The following is a 13,138-nucleotide window of genomic DNA, read 5'->3' on the forward strand; positions in this document are numbered from 1 at the left end:
GCAGGCTAGTGCCGGTGATCTGAATCAGGTTATAAACCTAGCAGGCTAAGTGCCGGTGAATATGTTAAATTAAGTGATTATATGCATTTGATATATATAAATATATAAATGATTTTGGGTTATATATAGTGGATAAGTATATGAATATTCATTTATATGTGTTCGATGAGCATATTAATGTTTGGATGTATGTGTTTAGTGAATAGACACAAATATTGGTTGATATGAAAATTATTGAATATACATGTATGAAATCGGCACATGTGGATTAGAAGTATAAATGTGCATTTGGTTCATGTAGTTGATAAGTAAAAATACAAGCTTTTGACATATGTATTTGAAAGATCATAGATATGCATTCGATGAAATGCAAATGATAAGCATATTTGGAATTAGTGTATGCAATTAATGATTACGTATGTAACTTGATTATAAGCACATAATGTTTATACATATGTTCGTTTATATGTATTTTAGATATGCTATAAACTTACTAAGCTATAAAAGCTTACTTTGATTGTTTTTGTCCATTTGTTTTATAGATTTTGGAGATGCGTTACCAGCTCGGGGATCATCAGCATAGTCTATCACACTATTGACTTCTTTTGGTATTGTGTTAAAATTTGAACTCGATCTTATGGCATGTATAGGCCCGAGTATGTTTTTGGTTAGTTTTGGATCCTAAAATATAAATAGCCATGCGAAAATGGTTTAATTTTCATGTTTGTGATCAATTTGGTTTAAAAATGGTTTGTTCATGATAATTTTGTTTAAATTGGGTTTTATGTGTTTTTGAATGTGTGCTTTGTTTAGTAATGCCTTGTAACTCTAATCCAGTGACGGACACGGGTCGGGGTGTTACATAGAAACTCTCCCACTATGATTGATTCCCCTATGTTGCTGATCGTTTGTAGGTTTTTCTAAAACTTTCTCGAGAATTGAACTTAGTGATTGTTCTACCACTCTCGAAAGTTTCTCAAGTACCACTTTACTTTGAGGCTTAAAGTTATCCATGTACCTTTCCTTGAGGAAAGTAGCATGAGTAGAAACTTGAATCGTATTATCTTTCAGATTGTAGAATAATCTTCCCTTTGTTCCTATTTGGATATCCTACAAACATGCGCAATTCTGTCCTACATAAAACTTCTTTGTCCTTATACAAAACGTGTGTTGGACAAGCCCATATTCTAAAGTGATTTAGAGCAGGTTTTTTTCCATGTCACAGTCTATAATGTGTCTTACAAGAAGACTTGGTTGGCACATCATTCAAAATATAGTAAGCCATTTCTATTGCATATCCCCATAAGGAAGTAGGAAGTTGTGCATAGGTTAACATTGAATGCACCATGTCAAGCAAGGTTTTATTCCTTCTCTCAGCCACATCATTCTACTGTGGAGTGTCTAGCATAGTCATTTATGATAAAATCCCTTTTTCTATGAGATATCCTAAGAACTCATTAGACAAATATTCCCCACCTTCGTCAGGCCAAAGATTCTTTATGGATAAACCTAATTGTTCTTTCACTTGCGTACAAAACTCTCAAAATTTATCAAATGTTTCACTTTTACGGTGCATCAGATACATATATCCATATCGAGAATAGTTTGTCGATAAAAGTCATGTAAAAATTGTAACTTCTTTGGGCACTGATGCTCATGGGACCACATACATCAGTGTGCACAAGTTCTAAAGATTGGTTGGCCCTTGTCTCTTTCGCATTAAAAGGCCTCTTAAAAGGCCTCTTACTTATTTTACCTTTCAAGTAAGATTCACATTGTGGAAGACTAACTTCTTTAAGCATACTTAAGAGACCATCTTTCACGAGTCTAGTGATTATTTCTTGGTTAATATGACCAAGTTTTAAATTCCATAGGTACCCTTCATTAAAGTGAGAAGTTTTAAGCTTTTTATTCACTTTTTCAATTTGAAGCATCGAGTAGTTACTTGGTTTCATAAAGTAGAGTTTGTTTTCCATCCATCCATTATAGATTAAAGAACGATTTCTGTGAATAGCAATCCCTTTATTGAATGTCATGGTATAACAATCATAAAATAAACATGCTACAGAAATTAAATTCCTCTTAAAATAAGGTACATAAAACACGTTTATTAAAACAATCTTTATAAAATTATCAAAGTGTAAAATAACTTCTCTCACTGCTTCAGCTGAAACATAGCTCCAATCTCTGATCTCAACAAGAGGCTCTTGTCACGTAAACTTCTCGTTTCACTGAACCCCTGTAAAGAAACAAAAACATGGTTAGTGGCTCCAGAATCAATAATCTAGTTTCCAATTGGTTCATCTACTAAGCAAGCTTCAACCACAAATAGTTTCATACATTTTCCCTTTTCGGCTAGGTAATCCAAATACTCCTTACATTTTTATTTGAAATGTCCTTCTTTGTTGCAAAAGAAACATTTGATCTTTTTAAGATCTTTTGCTTCTTAGCCTTCTTCCTATCAACACGAGTTGGAACAGAAGACTTAGTCTGTTTTTTCTTTCCCATAGCTTTTTATTTACCCTTAGAGGACGAGAGGCCTACAGCTAAGTTTGCCTCAGGTTTCTCCTGAACTAGCTAACCACCATTTAGCATCAACTCATAGGATTGTAATTCCTTCATGATCTAAGTTAAGGTAAGTGCCTTATTCCCCAAGTTGTAAGCGGCCCTAAAACTAACAATCTCCTTGGTTAAGGATTTCAATGCTATTTCAATTAGAGTGTTCACACCTAGTTCAGACACATTGTCCTCCGCTTTAGCAAAAAATCTCATAAGCTTAAGCATATGTTATTTAACCGGAGTTTCAGTTTTCTGTTGAGAATTTATCAAATTTGTAATAGTAGATTGTCGAGCCAATGCGACTTGGACTCCGAGAAAATCCTTCAAATTTTTTATGATCTCTTTGGCCGTACAAAAATTCTCGTGTTGCTTTTGCAACACACTACTCATGTTCGCTAACATATAACATCGAGCAATCAAGTCAGAATCTCTCCAATGATTTCTCACTTTAGGTTGAGGTGCAGGAGGGAACGTTTTGTCAAGAACAAATTTGTGTTTCTCACAACTGAGAACTATCAGCAAGTTCCGTTAACATTCTCAAAAGTCATCCCCATTTAATTTATTCTCAGTAAGAATGCTAATAAGAGAAGTAGGAGATATATTTGAACTGAAAAAAATAAATATTTCACTAATTATTATTTTTGTATTAAGCAAATATGTTTCATTTTAGCAATATATCAAGAATGCAATATGATGCATACGTCTTTTATTAAAACCTTGAAAAAAATTTCGTTGCTACAATCATTCTCACACCCATCAACCATATCGTCTTACGGTCCCATGATTAACTAGTAAGAATATGGATTACATCCAATCAGTTTGTGAATCTTAATTCTCAAGACTCTACACGAACTAACGATCGTTTGATGTTTGGTCATAATCTCTATATTAAATATTGTTTCTTGGGAAACTATTTAATAAGAGATAATCTTGAGTGTGTAACCATTGGCTCAACACCATCATGAACATGCTTTCATTTGTGATTCATCTTGGTATAATCTCTCTAAAAGTCATGCATGACTAGTTGTCCTTAAAAGGAAATATCATCTAGTGAACCCACATGAAAAAGTTTACATTGGGGTGCGGCCAGGGTAGGAACAAACTCGAAAATTTATCATGTTATCACTTAAGGACCATCAATGGAGGCTGTAGGTCTTGTTCAAGGACCTTCTCCCGTTCAATATTTTAAAAACATGCAAGATTTTTTATTCCAAATTTCAAGAATGATCATACAATAGTCCTAATGGCGTTCTTACCTAATCTAAATGACATGCTTCCAATATATGCATGGTATGTTATGACAATAATATAATATTCACATTCATTCGCAAGAATCAATTAATCATAAAAACAAACAATTTTGATTCTCTACAGTTTTTCTTTTAAGGAAAAAATCGAAGAAGTGAATGCGAACCGTGCACCAAGTATAGTCCTAGGAAAGGGAGGAGCCAAATTTGACCGCCAAAGCCTTTCCTAGCTAGAGCTAATCCTAGACATACACGTTCTCATTACCACATATCTCACAGTTATCGAATAACCTAAAGAAGTCAATAGAAAGTACAACAGATGTATTTTCTCATTACCACACTTCTTATTTTTAATCGATCAACTGTGGATCATCTCATATACATATCAGACTAATAACATTACATAATATATATTACAAAAAATTAAAATAAAATTTCCAGTCAAGGTTTCCATGGTTCTATTCTAGAAAATAATTGGAAAAATAAAATTACATAATTTTTCACCTCAAAGCATTCCTTAGGTCTTCAACCGCCATCACATCTTTTCTTCTTCATGGACTCCTTTTGGAAAAATTATATTTATGTCCTATGTCCATTTCTGGCTCACAAGAATTCTATGAATTTTATAAAAACATAGCCCTGATATGATAGTCCACGGTCTATTTCCTAAGAACCACAACCTCAGCAATAAAAAATAATTATATAACAAATATATAAGATCTCATCCATTCCCATATATAACTCAAAACATGCATAAGATCTAAAAAATGTCACTTTCTATGTAATCAAATCATTCAAGAAGAAGAGAAATTTATTTTAACTATCTGTTTATACTTATAGGTAGAACACAACCTGGCTCATGATATCAATTGTTGGAAAAACGAGTTTGGAAAATGCAGTGGAAAATAAATTTCGAGAAAAACCAGAGTTTTAATTTTTTTTTTCAAAAGCCAAATCTTGGTTGTGATATCTAAAGTAATAAACACTTAACAAAAATTGTACACTATTCGCCTAGGATGAGTGCTTCGACTGAGTAGTCTTCTCTACTATCCTCAAGCTCACGTCTGTTGAGTGTATAGGCTCGCTTCAAATTAGAAAATTTTTCACAAAAATTACCAGTGGGTTAATATTGCAATTTCTCTAAAATTTTGGGTCAAGTTATAATTAGAAAAATATCTCTAGAAATTTTTTGAAATAATCTCTTTAGAGAATTTTCTCTCTTCAACTTTCTCCTCAATTCAACTGTAAGTAAATAATGACCTAAGGCTCTCTTTATATATGGAGAGTTTAGAGACTTCAACTATGATTAAACTTAATCACTTTAATATTAAATTAATATAATATTTATCTTGATAAGTATTATATTAATTTAATATTAAATCTTATTAAAATAATAGAATATTTATCTACATGATAAACATTAAATTTAATATAATATTAAGATAATCACTTAAATATTAAATTAATAAAATATTATTAAGATAAGTATTAAATTAAATTTACTATTAAACTATTAAAATACTATTATTTTTGGAATATTTAATCTGAAATCAAATTCTCTGGTAGAGTCCTAGTAGGAGTGTAACCCTTCCACTGCTCAACCACCGATAACCAACCGTTGCCAGCTATCGGGATGCCACGTTGCAGCCATTGGCACTGTCATGTCCGATGATGCAAGTGTGACACATTTACAACACCCCAAGCCAGTTCGATCTGGGTTAATAGTGACCCGACCTATCCGGTTTAGCCACCAGTTGGACTGTTGGCCCAATTTCATGTACCAAGCCCGATTCGACCAGTTTTTGGGTGTTGGTCTCGATTTTGGGCTCTCAGACCCAATTTATGATCTTAGGTCTAACTTTCAAGTTCAATTACCCATTTGGCCAATTGTCTGACTTGAAATTTAACTTCCAAAAATATCATATTAATTTTAATTAATTTGATGAATTTAATTTTACTTAATCAAAATTAATTTTTCCTGATCAAAATTAATTTTTCAAGAAAATTCTTTAATCAAATTCTCTAGTAGAACAACTCTGATGACAACCTAATTTAATTCTGTATAGAATAAATCGACTAAATTAAATTATTCCCAAAGTTGTAGAACTTTTTTCTAATTCAAATGCAGTCCGATCAGGCTTTTGTTGACCTAGCATAAAGACCAATTGAACATTAATAATTACGCTCTAGTGATTGCAATTATTTCCAGAAGCATCGTTCCGATAACTCTAATCATGGAGTCAGTCTACAAGATGCACCATAATTGAAAACTCCTTATTGTATACTTTTTACGAAAGCAATTCATCCAACTTCTTTGTCCAATGACCTCGACATGTGCGTGTTACCCTCATATGATATTCTTGATTCCTTTAAGTTAAATTTGTTCCCTCAATACAATCACATTTTATCTCATTGTCACCATTGTGTCTTCTTAATGATTAATATGAACACTGTCAAAAAATGATTGTGATAAATTACTTGATCGAGAATAAGCAACTCGTGCCCATGTTCCTTATTTATCAATCCACACAATGCTAATGAGATGATATCATTAACTCTTTAAATGAGCTATGAATTCTATTGTTGCTAGTAAAGTCATGCCATGCACAAGTCATGTACCCAACATGTCGGCTATGGGCTTGATCATCTTTAGAGTATAAGCATCCACTTATATCAAAACACATGAGTTGCATACACATTGTTAGTGACTAACTTAGGATTTAGGTAAATCACACTATGAACGTCGCAAGTGAATTAATTCACAAACAGATTCATAATTAATTCATCTTAAGTCTAGTCTGATGTATCATTCTACCAATCATCTATGTCTCTACTTGTGGAGTCAACTGCTCCGATAGACAAGACTAGTCATCTCCCCAATTGGAATTGTAGACAACATAATAATCTTTCTCAATATTTGAATCAAATGCTCACTTTGATTCTTTTACTAGATTACAGGCTCATTTAGATTATCTACTGAACTAAGTTGTCTTTCTCACAATGTAAACGTTCTTTACAATCTCACTTATCTTCAGTTTGAACTTTAGACAATCAATGAGCTAATATTTGTTTGTCAAAATTTCACTATACATGCAAAATATAAAAGACAAATACAAAAGACATAATAGTGAAATGTATAATTAACTTTATTAATTCATCGTTCAAATAAATAAAAAACAATTACATATTTACTACAATATGGGCACATTTCCCCATATTCATAAGCTTCTTGTCTAATCTTTTTGACATTCTTAGACACTTGTGTTGTTTTATGCATGCTTTGTGTATATTACTTGATTATACTTCTAAACTTGTAAATTCATTTTTTCTCTTTATTCTCGCATGTTTGAAATGTTGTTAATATGTGATATAATTAAGTTGGATTGTATTTTAAATCATAGATCAAATTTTCAGTATGTTAGTAAATGTATTTTCCACCTTTTGATTGTTTTCAAGCATGTTCTTACTTGATTTTCTTGTAGATATTTGTTTAAACATGGTATTATATGATTTTACCTATGTTATCTATTTATTTTTATACATTTTTCCCTGTAATTTTTCATTTTCTGATTAGTTGTTTCGGTAGTACGTAGGGATGTATTAGTAGAATTGTGTCTAAGTGGCATTTCTAGGTTTGTGTTCATGAGATATCGGTAGAAGTAGACTTCTACCGAAACTTGTCGACTTCTATCGGTAGAAGTGGACAAGTATCGATAGATGCGGGCATATATATACCCCAACAGCGAATTTTTTTACACTGCCATCGACCTAAAACCTCACCCCCCATTTTCAGTCCCCATGTAACACCCCGAACCCGAGACCGTCGCCGGAGTCGAACCCGAGGTGTTAACAGACTTCAAACCACTTATTAAATTTTTTTTTCCAGACAAGCTGCCAATCTGCGTACTAGTCACTTTAAAAATCATATCTTGAGCTCTGGAACTCGAAATCCAGTTCCGTGAATTTTCCCTGCAACTAGACTCATATGCCCTTCTACACGTTTTTTTCTAGAATTTTTGGTTGGGCCAATTAGTACAGTTTATTAGTCAAAGTCTCCCATATTACTGGGGTCGACTACACTGACCTTTGCGCATTACGACCTGGATATCTCCCTGTACAGAGCTTCAATACTGATTCCGTTTGTTTCTATAGAAACTAGACTCAGAGAGGAATCCATACATATAAGGCATGACTTATAATTATCTCTGGAAAATTTATGGTGAATTTTCAAAGTCGAAACAGGAGATCCAGAAACCGTTCTGGCCCTGTTTCACGAGAACTTTAATATCTCTTAATATACTGTTCATATGATTGTTTCGTTACTTTCATATGAAAATAGATTCATCAAGGTTAGATTACATAATTTATTCACTATTTAATTCCATTCCTACAAATTTTTGTGATTTTTCAAATCCACACCACTGCTGCTGTCAGCATCTGTTTTCAAGGTAAACTTTACCTATTTTGTGGTTACCATGGACCAACTAGGGTTTTGTCATACATAGGTCCACATATGATCATATTTAGCCATTCCAATGGCTGATCATTTGCCCAACACTTCCATTCCAAACCATAGTCACATCATGAAACCATATATACATACATAAACACAAATGGTCTAACGCCATACTCCACTTCTACAAGCCATTTTCGCATGGCTGTACACACATACATCACAAAAAGTGCTTAAAACAACAAGGGGTAGTCCTATACATGCCATATCCAGAGTTCAACTATAGAGTACCAAAAGAGCTTTGATAGTGTGGATGACTTCGACCTCGATGATCCCGAATCCGATAGCTAACGAACAATATCTATAAAACAGAGAGCCAAAGCAACGGGGTAAGCATTTTAAAGCTTAGTAAGTTTCAAGTAATGAAATCGGCTTTGACTAAAGTATTACATTCACATAGCTAAATGAATCACTTTATTAATTCACATTCTCATAATCATACTTACTTCACACTTCATCAACATATACACACATAAGGTATTAACCTATCTAAAAGTCGAAAGTTCGTTAGTCGATTGAACGAATACTATTAAAAACGAATCGACTTTTCCGATGCACACGCAAACATACCTTATCGTTTGGGTTTTTCGAGCGTATTAATTGAATGTATTACAACACAACGCGCTCACCTTCGAACCCAAGTTTCTTCGGAATTTAGCCGGATATAACCACAAGCACAAATGCCCTCGGGTCTTAGCCCGGATATATCAACTCGCACAAATGCCTTCGGGTCTTAGCCCGGATATATCAACTCGCACAAATGCCTTCGGGTCTTAGCCCGGATATCATTCAAATGCTCATGCACATATATATCAACAATCATGACACATCCATATTTCACTTTCGTTACTAAGGCTCAAACACAAAGCATTTATTAAACCTTTCCAATTTCGGCTCAATAGCCACACACAAAGAGCATGATTTCAATTGGCTTTATAACATAGTCTCTATGCACATTTGACTATCCATCATGGGATGACTAATCATTTCAATATAATTCAAGTAGGGTCATTACTCGAAGACTTACCTCGGATGTTGTCGAACGACTTCAATGGCTATTCAATTACTTTTTCCTTCCCTTTATCGGATTTAGTTCCCCTTTGCTCTTGAGCTTAAGTTCAACAAATTTTAAAATAGTCATTAATCGACTATTCAAGTATTACTTTCAGAATAATATATATATTGATTCGACTTTCACACACATAGATTATAGTAAGCTTTATAAAAATCAATAAATAATTCATTAGCAAATTTTCATTAATGTTTACAACAAAATCACATATTTACTACGAGCTGTTTTCCCTGAGCAGCAGTCACTAAATTATTTATAACTGGAGGTACAAAACTCCAAATCACTTGCCGTTAATTTTCCCTGAATATAGACTCGTATATCTTCCATCCATAAAATTTCAGAATTTTAGGCTTGGCCAATCAATACCAGATTTTTCTTAAAGTTTCCCCTGTTTCACTGTTTGACTAATCTGACCACTCTTCACTACGAATCAAATTTCTCATTTTACAGAATTCAAAATGTGTTGTATTTGATTTCATTTGAAACTAGACTCATTAAGGAGTTTAAGCATATAAATTTTATCTTATAATCATTTTTGTACAATTTATAATGATTTCCTAAAAACAGAACAGGGAATCTAGTAGTCATTTTGACTCAGCCCCACAATACTTCAAATATCTCAAGATCGGTAACTCTTTAGTTTTTATAGTTTCTTTTGTAAGAAAATAGACTCTTCAAGCTTTAATGACATAATTTACTCAGCTTCTAATTCAACTCCTACAAATTATGGCGATTTTCCAAAATCACCTTACTGCTGTTGTCCCCAAGCAGATTATTACCAAATCAAATACTAACATTTGCATTTCACCTTAATAGCTAGCTTAGCAAACCTTAATTTAACATATAATTCACACATATCACATTCCAAGCATTCACTCTATTCTATCACTTAAGGTACAAACATTACTCAATAACTTCCTAATTCAAGTACACATTCGGCCTTGGTACATAATAAGGTAGTCGATTCCTTTCCCTTTAGCACCCATTGCTCACATATGATTATTTGTATAGCTCAAACACTCATCTATCTTTGCTCATCTAAATTTATCATGAAACAACAAAATTTACCATTGTCAAATACCATAGCCGAATGTCATTAAACCTAAACCACCATGAAAATTTTACTTATCACCTCATACCTTATTATCAAATTGAACTAATTATGCTTATAAAAATAATATCAAAACCGAAACCTTTTGATAATTAAGCCTCTAATTAATTATTACAATTACCCAAACGAAATTTTCTCACATTTAACACTTATATACCAATCAATTGTTGAAGACAAACAAAATCTCATTTCCTCCCTTGACAACCACAACCGAAAGCTCAAACCAACATCTAAAATTCCAAGTTTTCAAATGGGCTAATATGGAACTAGCTAATTGACTTAAACTAAACTTAAAATTTCAAAAACTAACAAAATTTTTACTAACCTTCTCAAGCTTCAAGTGACCGAATGTTTCCCTCCTATCTTCCTCTTTACAATCGGCCAAGAAGAACCAAGGATACAAGCTTTGTTTTCATTACCTTTCTTTTTTCTTTTATTCTTTCTTTTATTTATTATAACTCCAATAACCCAATTCCTTATTATAATATCAAATTCAACAAATATATTGCCCATCATCAATCCATCTTGGCCGGCCATTATAAGGGAATTGGGCAATTTGACATGCAAGTCCACCCTTGTGTTGACATGCACTAATAAGCCCTTTAAAATTAGCCTATCATATTTCACCATGTCTCATGTTGATCCCAATTTAATAATTCCTCATGCAATTGGCAAAATTAGGGAATGAAACTTCCACATATGCATGTACACACACATAATAAACATAGAATATAGCAATTAATTATTTTTATAACTCGGTTTTGTGGTCCCGAAACCACTTCCCGACTAGGGTCACATTAGGGCTGTCACACCCCACCTCTCCAACACCCCACATTCCATCATTTTTCCTCATTTTTTTACGCAATCTTGTCTCCCATATGCCTTCCACTTCATTTTCAACAAGATTTTTACCAAAAGTCTCCACATTTTCCTCATTTTCCATGTTTTTAAGGTAAACCCTAAAATCTCATTTTTCAATTTTTTTATTTCAAACTCATACTAGTTTTAGAAGAAAATTATATGTTATTTTTTAAGGTTTCATTAAAAAAATCATAATTCATCACATTCATCATTTTTTAAAATTTGCATCTGCTGCTATTGAGGATATAAACTATTCGTATTACTGTTTTTGTTCTACAAGTACCCCTTTATTTTCATTACCTTTAGATGCTTTTGTTTCAAATGTACTGTCATTTTTGTTTTTTCTTTTTTTTTGCCTTTGGGTTTTTTTATTTTTCTTTTGTTTCTATTTTTTATTCTTATGTTTCCAGATGTTTAAGTATTATGCACTTATTCCCCTAGATTTTCGAGCATGCATTTATAATGTTTAAGATAGGGGGAGTAAACAAAAAGGGGGGAGAAAAATGCAAATTTTGCATATTATAATTTTTAACTAAATCTTAAAAAAAAATTCTTTAAGTTGGAAATTTTAATGAAATGACGTTTAAAATATTTCTTTTCAAAAAGAAAGCTTAGTTTGAAAATAATGTTTAAGATAGGGGGAGTAAGCAAATTTTTTCAAAATGTTTTTGTTATATAATAAAGGAGGAGATTTTTAGCTCTAGTTTTTCATGTATTTTGATAAAACAAAAAGTATATTAAAAAATTCCCTACTTAAATCTACAAAAATTGTTTATAAGTCTTTAAAATTATTTTGAAAGTGTTGGACAAAATAAATCTTTAAAAAGCCTTGAATTAATTTATTTTTTAACGAGTTTTTAAAGTCTGAAGGACTTCTACCAATACCTAGGTGGAAAAGTATTAGTAGAACTCAAGATGAAAAGACCTTGAAAAAGCTACAGAATTCTATTAGTAGAATTAGGAGTTCTACCGATACAATTATGGGTTCTACAGATACAACTCGAACTTCTATCCGTAGAATGCACTCCAGTAAGCAAGGTAGTTTTGTCCTTGGACTTCTATCGATACATTGGTCCATTCTATCGATACAACCAAAGTGCTACCGATACCTTGAGGACTTCTACCGAAAAGTAGTCAAGTCAGTAGCCAAAGTTCAGCATCTCCTGCACTTCTACCGAAACAAGTCAAGTAACTAAAATTCAGCATCCCCTACACTTCTACTGATACTCTGATGGGTTCTACTGATATCAAATGAAACCTCAGAGTTCTATCGATACAAGAGAACTTATACCAATAGAACAAGCCCAATGGTCATATTTTGGAAAGACTTCTACTGATACAACAAAGCTGCAGACTATATTTAATGATTGTTTTTATGGCTGCAATAACTCCATTTTGTTTCTAACGGCTATAAATGTCCACAAAGTTGATAAAGAACTTAAATACAAGGTCAAGGCTCCCCATTGAAGAAAAGAAAGAAAGAAACAAGTACTTAACTTCCAAGAACTCAATTTTCCAATCTTTCTCAATCTTTCACTAAATATTTCTTGTACACACTTGTGGGTTAAGTTTTCTATCATTCTTTCAAGTATTTTAACTTTGTGTAAGAGCACTTAATTGTTGATTATCTACTTTTTAGAGGTATCACCGTATTCATCATTATTCTTCTCTCATTTGTAAGGTGTTACTCAAGGTTTTGGGTAGAAAACCTTAAGGGAAAGTAGTTCTATCTTACCTTTGAAAAGATAGAGATTTGTAAGGTTAAACCTTTTCCT

Source organism: Gossypium hirsutum, chromosome D01 (genome assembly GCF_007990345.1).
Source record: "Gossypium hirsutum isolate 1008001.06 chromosome D01, Gossypium_hirsutum_v2.1, whole genome shotgun sequence".
Lineage (NCBI taxonomy): Eukaryota > Viridiplantae > Streptophyta > Magnoliopsida > Malvales > Malvaceae > Gossypium > Gossypium hirsutum.